This window comes from Bufo bufo, chromosome 2, assembly GCF_905171765.1.
Source record: "Bufo bufo chromosome 2, aBufBuf1.1, whole genome shotgun sequence".
In the NCBI taxonomy this organism is placed as follows: domain Eukaryota; kingdom Metazoa; phylum Chordata; class Amphibia; order Anura; family Bufonidae; genus Bufo; species Bufo bufo.
In genome coordinates this window covers 246942311-246957603 of record NC_053390.1, presented here as the reverse complement: position 1 = coordinate 246957603, position 15293 = coordinate 246942311, and positions in this window count along the sequence as shown.

Below are 15293 nucleotides of genomic sequence, written 5' to 3'. Positions count from 1 at the left end.
CTGCATTGGTCCTATGTATGTTCATATGTGACTTTCTGTGAAAAGTGAAGTTTTAAAACATGCAAATGAGCCTCTAGGAGCAACAGGGGCCATGCAGTTAACTGCCATGTTCTCTGCACTTTGACTTTAGGAGAAGTCAGGTTCAGGCATGATCATGGTTACACTGCCCTCTCAATCAAAGTACAGAGGGCGCGGAAGTTGAGAGTAGAGAGCTAAGCCTATAGGAGTAACGACAACGCCCCCGTTGCTCCTAGAGGCTCATTTGCACATATTAAAACTTCATTTTTCTCGGCTATGTGGGCACATATGAACAAGAGACAGATGCCTTCAGCTGCCAAGCACACATGCAGCAGGTCAGCCAGTTTCATAGGTACACATCTGCTGACAGGTGCCCTTTAAGAGTTGAAACTATTTTTTTATTTTTTATTTATTTAACAGTAAATGATTGTTAGCTCTTGAAGTCAACTGTCACTCTCCTTTTGTCTTGTTTGTTTCTTTGTTTTTGTTGCTTGTCATTTTACTTGTTCAATCCCCAGTTGTAAAGTGTTACAGAATATGTTGGTGCTATGTAAGTACAGATTATTACTAATACTATTACATGAAATATGCCCAGGTTTACCTGCCTCTGAATAAGTCTAAAGACTGGTATTTAAATGAGGGCTTTGATGTTGGTGTATTTGTGCTCATATCACCAGAAGGTCATCTGTCAACAAGTAGGGAAAGCTGTAAATAATGTTTTCAATTATGTATTAAGATTTAGCCATAAAAACATTTGATGGTCAGACAACCACTTTAAATGTAATACCACTCAGTGAAATGTACTTTCCATGTTTTAGATTTTGCATTGACTGTGCACTAAGGCAGCGGTAACCAACCCCTGGGCCGCGGCCCAGGACCTGGAAGATGGTTCGCCAGGCCGCGGCGATCAGGGGAGTCTTTAACTCTGTACTAATGAAGCGCTTCCATTATGGAAGCGCTTCATTAGTACAGAAGGACCAGGAAGCGGTGAAGGATCTGTACTCACCACTTCCTGGTCCACGGCTTGGTTATCGGCTGTGCAGGGCTGCTCACAGCGTGAGGTCTCTCAGCACTAGGGGCTGATGGCTGACCGTGGGGACATATGGCTGACATGAGGGGCAGACATATGGCTGACATTGGGGGGGCTTATGGCTGACATTGGGGGGCTTATGGCCGACATTGGGGGCTGATAGATGGCTAAATGTTTGGGGGTTGATCTGAGCCATTGGGGGTCTGATCTGAGGTCTGATTAACATTGGGGGTCTGATTGCTGGTCTGACCTGAGGTATAATGAAAAATATTTTTTTCTTATTGTTCTCCTCTAAAACCTAGGTGCATCTTATAGGGCGAAAAATACGGTACAATGCAGCAGAGACCAGTGCAGCAGAGACCATAGTCAGTTTTTATAGTCGTTATATATTTTAATATGCACCTTGTGTTTTGTTATGCGCGTAAATCAGTCAGCCCCGCCCACCCCCTCAGCCCCCCCCCCCTCCCCTCCGGTTGCTGGGAAAATTGTCTTGCATGAAACTGGTCCTTGGTGCAAAAAAGGTTGGGGACCACTGCACTAAGGTATTTCAACTTACAGTCCATAATTATTTTCATTTCTAAACCCCCATCTATGCGTTGTTTGCCATAGAGGGTGTTTTTGCAGGTATATCTCCTGCTTTCACGTGAGTGGTCACCAACAGGGGCGTAACTATAGGGGGTGCTAAGAGCGTGGTTGCACCTGGGCCCAGGAGCCTGAGGAAGCCCATAAAGTCTCTCTTCACTATATAAGGCGACCAGTACCATAAATAAAGCCTGATACTAGGGGGCCCTATTAACGATTTTGCACTGGGGCGCCAGAAGTACAAGTTATACTTCTGGTCACCATGTAATACTACATTTTGTGTCCTTGAAAAATTTGTGCCAATACGAATGTTGTCTGTGTTGAGATTGAGGTCTTATGTGTTAGATCTATATAGAGTACAGTATTCTTGTGAAGGGATTTATGCTTGAATATTCTACACAAATGCACTGGATTATCTGTATTTGGGAAAACATTCAATAAATAAATAAATTTAAATTTATAACATAGTTTCAGTGCTTTCCAGTTCACAGTTTTAAGCATTACTCATAACTATGTGAAAGCAATTATAATAATAAAGTTACATTCTGAATCTTATTTTTATCTACTTTTATATAAAGATATGATACAGAATTTGATGGTTACCAAATTTAAACAACATTCACTGATAGTGTATATGGTGTGCTTCTGCACATGTCTTGTAAGGTCATGCTTGGAGTTGTAGTTGTAGACAGCCACATTCTGCAAAAGACTGGTCATAATATAGTATAAGTAAAGCAGAGTAGACACCCTCTACAGGTCATTTATCAAATCACATCTTTGTGAAACATCGGCTATAAATTTGCCGTGTGGTTGCTGAATACAATGCACATAAAGAACGTATCACCTTCTACTGCCAGTGTAATGTGAAAGAAAAATATAAACTTTGCTGAAAAGAGAACAAAAACCTATGTCTAATTAAAAAATTATGATCCACGTGAACAAGAATGTATCCCTACTTAGCTGGCAGGAAATAAGATTATTAGAAAGGTTTGACAGCTTTTTGCCGTTTCATGATAGGAATTAATTCAACTGTTACAATGAACCGATAGTCTATAAAATTTGGCTAAACACAGGCAAAACTCATCACCTAACACATACCATGATATAGGAAAAATGTTTAGAATATTAACATACTGTACATAGCAGTAAAATCTATTCCTCCGCTTTTTATTCTAATAGTATATGCTGTCTACAGCTGCGCAGCAATAAGGTTATGGAGTCTGAATCACAATATCAACCAACAATAGTGTTATAAAGGGTTAAGAAAAAGGTTATTTGACTGTCCAGGGCTCTATCAAGGGCTTGAGAGACAATGAGGGCCATTTATCAAGACTATGGTCCCCATACACTAGTCTTCATCCCTGAGCGCTGGAATGAGATGCGCCTAATTTATTAAGAGGCTGATGCCGGTTAATAAATTAGTTGCAATTCTGGCAGTCAGTGCGCCAGAAACAGCCCCTAGCTGGCATAGACCTCAGCTATAACATAACACTAGTTTCTGGCGTAAGTTACTGTAAATCTAGCAGTCCAAGTGAAGGCCCGCGCATTTTTCTCACCGCTTTAGAAAAGTGGCAATAAACTCAAAAAGTCGCAAATTATGGTGCAAACATGGTGTGTGCCATAATTTCCACCTTTTTTACGCCACAATAGTAGTGTAAAAACTTTAGTAAATGCCCCTCAATATATTTAACAGAAAAATGTCCAATAAACGTTAAACATTTTTTACCCCTTTGAGTCCGCAGTCTGTATATTTAAGTCGGCAGTTTGATGGCTGATTACTTTTTAATTGAACACTATTAGTCTACAAAACATGCCGTCATTTCAATAGGCTGACCTTACAAGTGTGACACAATTTTGTGTTTGTTACTATAATGACACAAATGTGTAAATAAATATGCCACCTATGCCCCGCCTGATTTCTCCCGCTCAGTATGCTAATACTGAGCATCAGAGCAATGAGGAGGAGACTGAGTCTTTCTCCGTGGGCGTCTCCTTCTCCCTAACCCCTTAATAGCCAAGTCTGACCAGATACTTTTTTGTCATTTAGTGCATGTGGTAGTTATATAGCCATTCTATATTTGCTAGGCTAACAAAATAATTTTGTAGCTTTTTTCCTGAAAAATAACCTTTTCATATAAATATATTGGGGCTAATTTGTCAATTCTGAAATACGCCTAAATCAGGTGCATTTCAGGCGCAGATTGCGGCGCAATCTGCGACTCTGCCCTGCTCACGCCAGGTGTAAATAACTGGGTGTGGCATGGGAGGGGAGATAGGCTTAGGGGATCTGACTTAATTTACCATTTTCTACACCTGTTTTAGGCATAGAAAAAGATCTAAATGTAAATAAATCACTTGGAACCGAAACAGAGGTCGGGAAACATTTTGTTTACAGTAGAAATCAATTTATGAAGTTATTATGCGAAGTCTCGCGAGACTTTGCGAAGTAGTAACTTCTACTCATTGGAGCCAATACATTCTAATATTGTATGGAGCACTCCTTCCGTACAGTATTGAAACAAAGTTTTATCCGAATCCCTAGTTACCACGAGCAACAATAGATTATTATTTTTTTTTTGGACAGTTTCATAAATCTCCAAAATCTTAAAAATCCAGGCACTGATGGTAAAACAGTAACAACGCTAGTGATCAGACTGAGAGTTTCAGAAGAAAAATTCAACTATGTGGCTTCACTTCTTGTTGTCACTTTTGCAGAATGGTCATCTAACTTCTGAATTACTGTGATCTGGCCAATTATACATTTAGGGCTAAAATATTACTTTAACCCCTTAATGATCAATGACGTATGATGTGGTGTTAGTTACCGCATCTTGACGTACATAGTACGTCATGAGATCAAAGTGTCACTGCAAGTGACACTAGCATGTAAACGGGTACCCGAAAGGGACCAATCAGTGTGGTCCCTGCCTTTGAATATCTGCGATTGGTCAGTCAGATTTGAGTCAGTGAGTGTTGAGGAGATCAGGGCTGCGCTGCTGTGTTGATACCCCCTCTTTCCACCCCCCATTGGGCCACTGCTCTGCTGTGGCAGTGTCCGGATGGTTACCATGGCAACTGGACACCTTACACAGGCATCCAGGCTTGCCATGGTATGTAAGCCTGACAGGGTCCTCAGGCTTACTGTGAATGAAAATACACTGCAGTACACAATACAGTGTACTGCTATGTATTGTAGAGACATCAGACCCATTGGATCTTCAAGAATCAAGCGGGTCAGAGTAAAAAAATTGTAAAAAAAAAAAAGTAAAATCGAACATTTTCCCATATATGCACACTTATAATTGTAATATGTAAATATGAAGAAAAGAAAATATCCTAAACACGTTTGGATATAAAAAAGCTATGGCTCTCAGACTATGGAGACACTAAAACATTATTTTTTTGTTTAAAAAATGCTATTAATTGTGTAAAACTTAAATAAATAAGAAAAAGTATACATATTAGGTAATGCCACATCCGTAACGACCGGCTCTATAAAAATATCACATGACCTAACCCCTCAGGCGAACGCCGTAAAATAAATAAATAAATGGTGCCAAAATTACCAATTTTTTGGTCACCTTGCCCCAAAAAGTGTAATAATGAATGATCAAAAAATCATATGTACCCAAAAATTGTAAGTCTTCCTGCAAAAAACGAGCCCCTGCACAAGACGATTGGCAGAAAAATAAAAAAATATGGCGCTCAGAAAATGGAGACACAAAAACTATTTTTTTTCAAAAATGCTTTATTATGTAAAACTGAAACAAAGAAAGTAAACATATTTGATATCATCGCATCCATAACAACCTGCTCTATAAAAATAGCACATGATCTAACCTGTCAGATTAACGTTGTAAAAAACAAAAAATAAAAACGGTGACAAAACATTCATTCTTTGGTTCCCATTATTGCCTCACAAAAAAACATAATATAGAGCGATTAAAAATGATATGTACCCCAAAATAGTACCAATAAAACTGTCACCTTAGCCCGCAGTTTCCAAAATGGGGTCACTTTTTGATTGTTTCTACTGTAGGGTGCATCTCGGGGGCTTCAAATGGGACATGGTGTCTAAAAACCAGTACAGCTCCTTTTCTTCTGCGCCCTGCCATGCACCCATACAGCAGTTTACCACCACATGTGGGGTGTTTCTGTAAACCGCAGAATCAGGGTAATAAATATTGAGTTTTGTTTGGCTGTTAACCCTCGATGTGTTAAAGAATTTTTTTTTATTAAAATGGAAAATCTGCCCAAAAAGTGAAATTATCCTTGTGGAATACCTAAAGGATTAACAAAGTTTGTAAAACCAGTTTTGAGTAACTTGAGGGGTATAGTTTCCAAAATTGGATCATTTATGGGGGTTTCTACTACGTAAGCGTCACAAAGTGACTTCAGACCTGAACTGGTCTTTAAAAAGTGGGTTTTGGAAATTTTCTTAACATTTTTAAGAATTTCTTAGAAAATTCTAAGCCTTCTAACGTCCCAAAAAAATAAAATGACATTTACAAAATGATGCCAACATAAAGTGGACATATGGGGAATGTTAAGTAAAAAATATTTTATGAGGTATCACTTTCCGTTTTAAAAGCAGAGAAATTGGAATTTTGACAATTGCAAATTTTTAAAAATTTTGGGTAAATTTGGGATTTTTCCATAAATAAAAGGTGAAATATATTGACTCAAATTTATGACTGACATTAAGTACAATGTGTCACGAGAAAACAATCTCAGAATAGCTTGGATAAGTAAAAGTGTTCCAAAGTTATTACCACATAAAATGAGAAATGTCAGATTTTCAAAAATAAGCCTGGTCACGAAGGTGCAAAATGGCTCGGTCAATAAGGGGCTAAATTCTCTCACTTTGGTTACTACTGTATTTGCATTGTAAACATCACATTTTTCAGGAAAATATAATTATATGATCTGCACATTGCAAAAACACAGCGGTCCGTCAAGTTACAATATTAATTGATTCTGTGACGACCGTTGTAAGTTGAAACCACTGTAACTTGAGTCTGTAACTGTGTGCAGAACTAATAATTGGTTCCAAAGACCCAAAATGTCATCCCGTGATAAGACAAAAGAAAAATAAGCTCTGTCCCTCTGTATATACCTTAAAATGTTCAAACTGTCTGAATATTGTGAATGGCAGTTATATTTGGCAATTTCTGCTTATTTACCCCTGATAACCCAATACTATTGGGGAAACATGTTGGGAATTTGGAGATTTCCTAATCTAATAGCCAACTTTGGGTGATATTGGTCATAGTGTGGAACTGGGAGCAATATTTATTGAATTATTGACTCTACTGCTATCCTTGCATATGTATGTATTCACACAAGCACCTCAATAGTTCAAAGGTGAGACACAAGCTTCTATGTATTGTTACTTGATGTAAACAATTATATATTCACAGAGATTTTGTAGTTCAGGACAATCTTTTTTTTATTTTGTTTTGCTATGTATCTACTTAGTAATTGAGGTGGTTTTAGATCATTAGACTATCAATACAAGTTAAATGATTTTATGCTATGTCTGTATTTGTGTTGTAAACATCATACATTATTTTTCAGGAGAATAAAATTCTGTGCTCTCTTCATGACAAAAATGCAGTGGTCCCTCAAGTTACAATTAATTGATTCCAAGACGACAATTATAAGTTGAAACCACTGTAACTTGAGTCCATAATTGGAACTAATAATTGGTTCCAAAGCCCCAAAATGTCATACTGTGATAAAAGAAAATAAAAACATATAAACAGTCAGGAATAGATGCTGCGAGCTGTAAATCACTTTCCATGATGAGAAAAGGATCTTCTTCAGGGTCCATCTATAGCACACGCTGTACCAGATAAATGAATTGGAGTTGCCCATCCAAAGGAGCAGCTCATCATGGCAGTACAGGACATGTAGTACCACACTGTACTGTAAGGAGGAGCTACTAGAAACTAATTACAGGTGTTTGACCAAAGAAATGGTCATATTGATTAAATGGATGGATCTGAGTCTGAGTCTGTATGTTGAAATTAGTTTCAACTTATGATGGCACAGGAAAATACATTGTAAGTTGAAAATATTGTATCCTGAGGCCATTGTATTTAAAAGGGACAACTGTACATCCATTCAAAAAAAAAAAATTAATATCCTGTTTTCCTTAAGCTGTCCATTTGAATCCGTACAAAAATGGGCAAATATATCTTTTAAAATGCATTAAGAAAGAGGATAAATCCAAAGCATCATCCATTTTCATTCATAGTTTTGGAGCAGAACATTTCATCTCAAGCTCTGTTAAATATTACTTATGAAGGTTCATCAGGTTTAGCAAGACACAAGCTGCATGAGCAGAGATTGTAATAGACTGCTATTTTTCGACACTTCCTCACATATTTCTTTTATTTCTGCAAAAAAAAAAAACTGGTTCAATTCCCTTTCCTGTGAGTTGGGGAAAGATAGTTTGAAACAGATGCACTCCTGAGATAATACAGGCAGAAATTCAATGTCTCTATTTAGTGGGATGCCAAGTTTGCATGCCATCAAATCTCATGGAAAAGGTCCTTTTAAAGAACAAAACAGACAATGGTCATTATTCTGAATGCAGCTGAGGTGAAAATGGGACAAGCCAATTCAGAAGAGAAAAATGATTTAGTTATTGCAATATGAATGATGTATATATATTTTTGGACTAAAAATTCTAATCGCAAAGACAGTTTCATGTTTTACTTTACAAAACCATTAACCTATATACTGTTATATATGTACATCGATATATACTTTTGTTATATCAAAAACATATCTATCATACATAGATTAACATACACTATTTTTATATATATATATATTGAGACAAAGAAATCATTTCAGAACTTTTTCCACCTTTAATGTGACCTATGAACTGTACCACTCAATTGAAAAACAAACTGAAATCTTTTAGGTGGAGGGAAGAAAACATATAAAAATAAAATAAGGTGGTTGCATAAGTGTGCACACTTATGCAACCATATTATTTTATTTTTATATTTTTTCTTTCCTCCACCTAAAAGATTTCAGTTTGTTTTTCAATTGAGTGGTACAGTTTATAGGTCACATTAAAGGTGGAAAAAGTTCTGAAATGATTTATCTTTGTCTCATTTTTTTACATCACAGAAACCTGACATTTTAACATGGGTGTGTAGACTTTTTATATCCACTGTACATACATATAAGCAGTGGCGGATTATAATAGGGTCGTTCAGGTCGGTAGCCCCGGGCCCAGCTTCCCTGGGGGGCCCCAACGCCGACCCAAATGCCCACATACTGCGGCGGGGCACGGGGGCGAATAGTTTCCTGCCCCGCCTCTGATCACCGCCATAGGCTTCAGGTCTAGTAGGCCTGAGGCCTATGTGGTAGTGAAATCCCGGCGTGCGTGATGACGTCATCGCGCGCCTCTGCCGGGAGAGACGCAGGACAATGAAGAATGCGCGCCTGCCTCACCATGCCGGACACAGGTAAGTATTCGCTTTTAATTTTTGTTTTGTTTCTGTGTATGCCAACTTTGGGGGGGGGGGGGGAGGGGGGGCAGAGGGGGACATGGGGCAGTGTAGTAGCACATCAGTTCGGGGGGGCAGATTATAAAATGGGGCAAATTACTTCATGTGGGGCAGATTATTACTTGGGGGCAAATTACCTCAGGGGGTGCAGTGTGGGGGCAAAATACTTCAGGGGTGCAGTGTGGGGGCAAATTACTTCATGGGGAAGTGTGGGGGCAAATTACTTCAGGGGGTGCAGCATGGGGCAAATTACTTAATGGGGCAGTGTGAGGGAAATTACTATATGGGGGCAGTGAGGGGGAAATTACTATATGGGGGTAGTGTGGGGGAAATTACTATATGGGGGTAGTGTGGGGGAAATTACTATATGGGGTAGTGTGGGGGAAATTACTATATGGGGTAGTGTGGGGGAAATTACTATATGGGGGTAGTGTGGGGGAAATTACTATATGGGGGTAGTGTGGGGGCGTTTCTATTAGGGGACATTATTTTTGGGGACACTATACAGGCATTATTACCTGGAGCACAATATAGGGTGTTATTATTACTGGGGGCACTCTAGGAGACATTATAATTGCTGTAGACACTATTGGGACCTTTGGGGTAATTTATCAAACTGGTGTAAAGTAGAACTGGGTTAGTTACCCATAGCAACAGATTTCACCTTTCATTTTTCACAGCTCCTTTGGAAAATTAAAGGTGGAATCTGATTGATTGCTAAGGGCACCTAAGCCAGTTGTACTTTACACCAGTTTGATAAATGACCCCAATTATGAGAAATTTAACGTGTCTGTGTAACAAACTCTGTAGAGACGAGATGCGGCTTAAAGAATTTGTCATGGCGTTTTGGGGCAAACGGAGGAGAAGAGGAAAGAGAAGATCTACATGACAGGAGAGGTCACTGGATGTAACAGGTATGTGATTTTGTATTCCCCTATATGTAGAGCGGGCTCACTACTGTGACCTGTGTATCATCTTCTCCACCAAGTCTTTTTATTTTTATTTTATTTTTTATCATAATCGTATGTATTTTAAACTTGGCAACTAAAATTTTAATTTGTCACCTGCAGTCCTATGTAACAGCCCAGATAACAGTGAAAACTTTCTGTGTGCAGATAATGTAGTAGATGTTCCATGCAGTCCTATGTAACACCCCACATAACACAATAGTTCACTGTGTTATGTAGGGTGTTACATAGGACTGCAGGTAACATCTATGAAATCTGTACTCAGAGTTATGAGATGGTGGGGGTCTGACTCCTGGCACCCCCACCAATCAGCTGTTTGAGGAGACCACGATGTTAAAGTGAGCGCCGCAGCCTCTTTGCTCCTTACCAAGCACAGCGATGTCTATTTGATAGCACTGTGCTTGGTATTACAGATCAGACCCAATCACTCAGATGAGACAGAGCTGCACCTAGACCATGAGTTGGGTAGACAGCCCAGGGCCTATCATGCACTTAATCCGCCCCTGCATATAAGATAAACACACACACAGGTTTTATAGATACCTGGTTTTCCTTTTTTTCTTATTATTATATCTGTGCATTTAAGCACATTTTTATCATTGTTCACTATGCTATCATTAAGAGTGTTTTATCACTTGAAAAGCATAAATATGAATATGATTTAAAACTTGTATATGCTCCAAGATTAAATAAAGACTGATATTTTATCAGGTGCTGAAAATTTTCATAGAAACTTTTTGTACCCTTTTCTAGATCTGTGCCTCACAATCCTGTCTCCGAACTCTACAGGTAGTTCTTCCCCTTCATTGCTTGGTTTTTGCTTTGCTATGCTGGTATGCATTTCCAAATCTTGTCCAATCACCTGAATTTACCACAGGTGGACTCCAATCAAGGTGTATAAACATCTCAAAGACGATTAAGAGCAATGGGAGGCTCCTAGAGCTACGACTTAAAGGGCATGGCAAAGGATCTGAAAGATCTGAATACTTATGGCCATGCCAAATTTTTGTTTTTCCCCATTTAATACATTTTAAAAAATTCGAAAATTATGGGGTACTGATTGTTGAATGATGGAGGAAGGGGCTTTGATTTTTTTATATTTTAGCAAAAGGCTGCAAGATAAGAATATGTGAAAAAAATGAAAGAGTCCGAAGGCTTGTAATGATGCATTGTAAGGAAATTATTAACACTGACTAAAACACAAACATATAAAGAAAAGCTAAAAACAGCATAAAAGAAACAAACATACACATTAGGAAATAATGTTGCTCTGACACTGGGAAATCTCCAGGCATATTCATCAAACATATGCATAGTTCATCATTCACTTCACAAGGGTAGAAAAGAGTGTCCCTATACCCTTTTTTGCTGTATACAATTGCATAATATATTGCACTATTCTATACAAAGGTAGCCAGTAAACAAAATGTATACAGTGCAGTGTATAACTAATGTAAGCTCTTCAATACAGCAACCATCAAGATGAACAACTCACTACTGTGAATTGTTTCTTCACTTTGCTGGAGAAGAGCAAAAACATTTCTAGTGTCCAAAGAGGATTTCAAAACTACCCAGAGATGGAGAGGAAAAGGTGTAAATGGGTTATCCAAGTTAAATAAATAGTTTTGCCAGTAGAATCAAAGGGGTTGTCTGAGCCACCCCGGTACATATGCTAAAACAACAACATAATTGATACTTACCCTTTTTCTCCCCTGCTGCATCCAGGACTGTGCTCCAGTCCTTACCGTAGGTGATGTCATTTTCCTGGCTACAGTGGTGACCTCTGTTCACGATCACTGGCCTCAGCAGTAACATCCCATATATAGCTGAAGCCAGTGATTGGCTGCACACTGAATGTCACTGCTACAGCCAAGAAAATTATGTCAGCAGCAGGGAGGACTCACAGATCAGTACTGTGCAACAGAACCTTATACCAGAGCGGTTAATCACCCTCTCAAAGTCCCACCCACGTTCAAATCTCATAAGCTTCACAGACATTAGCGCCAATACAAGCTTGCATGCATACAGAGGAGTTGGGATAGATGTAGGCTGAAGGACACTCGTCTCAAGTGTATGTTCTGATAAGGCTTGGCCCACATATAGTTGTGCTGAGTCAGTTGTTTTTTATTTTGTTCCTGGAGCTGGACACAACTGATATATGTGTATGTGCACCATTCCAACTTCCATAACGTGACATCTCTGGACAGAATGCTATAGGCAGATCTTTTGTCTGGCTATTTTACATCTGGCACCAAAACTGATGCGCCAGATGATATGAACAATCCCTTGTGTGTGTGAAGCCAGCATTAAAGGGCTGGTTCCGTTTCAAGAGGAAACTGGACAAATCAGGGGATCGACCTGTAATAAAGAATAGATGATTACTTACCTGACAGATTTCATGCTCCAGACAGGGCTCTGTTTTCCCAGCTGCAGCACTGACATCATATTGACAACACATGACCACTGCAGGCAATCACAAGCATCTTTAGTGCACCACTGAAACCAGTTATTGGCAGCAGCAGTGACATGTCATTGATCTGAAGTCAACGCTGCAGCCAGGAAAACACTTCATTACAGGTCAACCCTCTTTAAAGTTGCTTGCTCACAACTTCTATTTATTGTCAATTCAGACTAGCATTACTTAAAACTAAAGAACATTTTAACATAGTAATTTGAGAAAAGAAAGCAGGAACTACTTTTTATCACAAATATTCAATATCTTGCTGTATGAGCAAGCACATATAACTCAACTATTTACGTTTTCTAGCTACAGCCAAATTCAAAAAGGCAAAAAAGTAATAGGGACTTCAGCATATTGCACTGATTTATCCCACACAAAGGAAAGCATAGTTTAAGAAATAAAATATAATTACCAGCAAGTCTATTTAATTAAAGAGTGATAAAATATATAAAAGGAGCAAGGCCAGCCAAATGTTTTGGGAACAAATTTACACCCCTTTGCAGTAGCTCAGTGCAGAGAGCTTGCAGTTCACAAAGGAATATTGATGTTGCCATCTGGTCTGGGAACTACATGCTGCTTGACTGGCAGTTTGCCCAAAGAGCTGGAGTTTTACACGCAAATTACATTTTTTACACATGGATTCCAAGGACCTATTTTACCTTGTTATTGGTCTTGGAAAAGAAAGCAGCTGAAAAATGTCCTGTGTATATAAAAAAAAAAGAAATAAATAGCTAGCATATTATGTGCTGACTGTGTAAAGGAAACAGAGGTGCTGACCCCGGTCAAAATGGCAGTTCTGACCAATTAGAATCCAAAAGGACATTTCTGGTCACAAGGTTTTCAACATTATTTTTTTTAAAGCTGTGGTCCTGCACATCATGAAATTTCTTCACAGATATCATTTCCAACATCCCGTAAAGGTTCAAAGACTACTAACAGAATAAAGACCGGTTGATGTTGGCAAAATACTAGTAAAATGAGACTAGCCTGGTACATAAAGTCTGATGATGGGTCCTCTCATCAGGTGGATCAGGCTTTACTACTGCCTATATGGCTTGGGTCACATTTTATAGCTTCACTTAAAAGTCTTAGCTTCCCATACAGATAAACAGCCAAAAGAATGTCCCCATGCATGTATTCCTGTGCAAACAGAGGAAAGGAACTAGTTCATTTTAAAAAGCACAGGACCTCTGGTCTTTTGAACATGTTGGTAGCGAATGCAATGAATCTCTAAACAATTGTCTAGTAAGTAGATCAAAATGAAATTTAGAGGCCATGGACACCTTCAGGGCAATTTTTTATGATTGTATTGTACTTATTTCGGGCTACAAATTTTTTTTTTTAATTGGTCTAATTGGTTTAGCCGTTTTTGAGATACAAAAAAATAAATAAAATCAGTCTGTTTGCAGAGTATCACTCCTCAGTCCAGTCAGCTGATGGATCATGTGAAGCCTTATCTCTAACACCTTAAACATTCATTATAGCTAAACCTTTATCAAACTTATAAGAATATGGCTTAAATGAGTGTTTATGAGGTCAGAATGGGCCAAGGAACGTGATATCTCTGGCGTAGGGAAAGCTGGGAGATGGCCATGGCACTTACAGGAACTGATCAGCGGGGGATCTCTGAAAACATCTTTAACATATGGGGCTATAAGGAGCAGTAATCAATGACTGGCGCTTGGTTCATAGGGCCCTTTAGGTCCAATACAAATTGTATGGGGACAAACTATAGTTTGTTTGATTGCTTGTTCCCCATATAGTTTGCCATCCCGTTTACGTTCGCATGTTATGCTAATACACTGTGTAAGATCCAAACACGTTTGTTGGCTGATGGGGTGTTTAGATGGGCCGATGAATTGGAGCAAACATTCTTATGAACTTGTTTGGTCCATCATCGGCCTGACTAAAAGGACTTTTAGGCAGACAACAAATTTAGTATTTCAACATTTTGTAGTTGCTTTCAAATGTTGTCCTTTATAGAACATGTCTAAAAACCAGATCTGTAGAATAGAGAAAAAATGTTTTGCTGGAAGTGGACAGTTAAAATGATAATTCATTTAAAGGGGTTGTGTTACTGATCTGTAATTACAGCTTCTTCGTTCATTCACTTGAGTGACAGAGGAAGCTGTAATTACATTGCATGGAAGCTACAAGCTTGATGGCGTGGGCACAGCGCACACAGGAGCAGAATGGGGGTGCTGGGGGTTGAGCCCCTGCCGAGCCGATATTGATGATCATGACACTACACAACCCGTTTTAATTCTCTCTAAAATGCAACTTTTAAGTGGTCATACACTGAACCTATGATGCTAATGATATAATAGGTGGAGCAGAGGAGAGGTAAGCAGATACAGAACTGTCTCTTATCTACCTATTCATTACTAGCTACCTATCTAGCTACCTATATAATTGCAATTTTAAAAAACCTGTTACTCTAGATCTTTGGCCCATGAATTTATTTTTTTATTGTACTATTTTGATCATTAGTATGCTAATTTATAATTACTTTGTCTTCTGAATAATGCTATGACTAATGGCCTATTTACTGTAAATGTGTCTGTGTTCAAAGGTTGATCTTATTAAGGTTTTTGAGTAAGGAATCACAATTAAAGTTTATTTAATCTATACTGTCATGCTAATATCCCATTGCTTAAAGGGTTTCTGTCACCCCACAAAACTCTTTTTTTTTTTTTTTGGATAGT